Genomic DNA, 1,310 nt, shown 5'->3' with positions numbered 1-1,310 from the left:
AATTATATATATATATATATATATATATATATATATATATAGTTTAATGGCGATATTAGATATATATATATATATATATTTATATATAATTGTTTATTTGGAAAACGCTATCAGTATATTTAGATATTAGTTTACGTATATTTAATATATGTTGTAAACATACGTGCCATACTTTCTTGACTACTCCAGAATGTAGCCCGAATTAACAAATTTCGGGGAAAAAAAAAGGTATTTCTATTCACTGTACACTCGGTGCATATAATCCACACCTGATACCATTCCGAAGCAAAAAATAAGAAAATAAAGAGATTTAATACTGCGAAAATGAGCAAACGCGAGCGCTGTGCGACTGCGTTAGCGTTGCGTGCTCCACACCACGAATACGCGTTGCCATCGCCGCCAATCCCATACTGCAGTTCGGTTTCCGCGCACGCGCAGTCTGGAACACGTAACGCTAACACAAATGCACAGCACTTGCGTTCGATCACATACGCTACAGTCCGCTACTTTCCTACGCAGCACACCTAAAAAAACACCTTTATTAGCGCAGAAAGGGCTCTGTATAACAGAGAGATTATTATTAACATACTTGGTCATTCACAGAATTCTTCATCCCTCGTCATAATCAAATATCCTGAAAAAAACATTGTACGGCCTCTACCTGTAGATTGTGCGCATCGCGAAAAACTTAAACTTTGAAACATGGAAAGTCCGCCGATTACAGTGCAGAAAATATGGTAAGAAAGCGTTCCCCGCAACAAACGTATTCCACGCCGTCGCAAGACCCCTTACGTGCATACGAGTTTGATACGCGCTCTCCGTCGGTCGTCCACATACAAGGAAAATGAAATTCAGGTCGTACGTCAGCCAAAACCGGTCTTTATATAACCGTTTGCAAGCCGTCTCCTTCGTTGCGTCGGTGGTTCAGTGGTAGAATACTCGCCTGCCACGCGGGTGGCCCGGGTTCGATTCCCGGCCGACGCATCTTTTTTTTATTTTTATTTTTTATTAATTTTTTTTTTTTTTTACTATTCTTTTTTTTTTTTTTTTTCTTTTGACACCATTTTCCACAAACCCCAAGGGGACAACATTATATATATATATATATATTTATATGTAAAGTTTGCGTACTACGCCGCGTTCTGGAATGGATCTTGAGACGAATTATGGTTGATCCGTGTAGTTAACCGAAAGTTCCCTAGCTGGAGGGAGGATGAAAACAAGTTCCGTCGGCTCCCTGGACAAACTGCGTCTGGCTTCACCGCAACTGTTGTCCTTTTGCAGTGAAGCCAACGCTCAGGCGGAAGTCA

General features: G+C 40.2%; 1 non-coding gene across 1 annotated transcript; it reads left to right on the top strand.

The window, feature by feature from the left end:
* The first annotated feature begins 913 nt into the window (after nucleotides 1–913).
* Trnag-gcc lies at nucleotides 914–984 on the top strand. Its single transcript has one exon. It is a non-coding gene; the product is annotated as a tRNA-Gly (tRNA).
* Nucleotides 985–1,310: the final 326 nt, after the last annotated feature.

This window comes from Ixodes scapularis, unplaced genomic scaffold, assembly GCF_016920785.2.
Source record: "Ixodes scapularis isolate PalLabHiFi unplaced genomic scaffold, ASM1692078v2 PGA_scaffold2__306_contigs__length_199485367, whole genome shotgun sequence".
NCBI lineage: Eukaryota > Metazoa > Arthropoda > Arachnida > Ixodida > Ixodidae > Ixodes > Ixodes scapularis.
The sequence above is the reverse complement of the archived record's forward strand: the minus strand, read 5'-3'. Positions and strand labels throughout refer to the sequence as shown.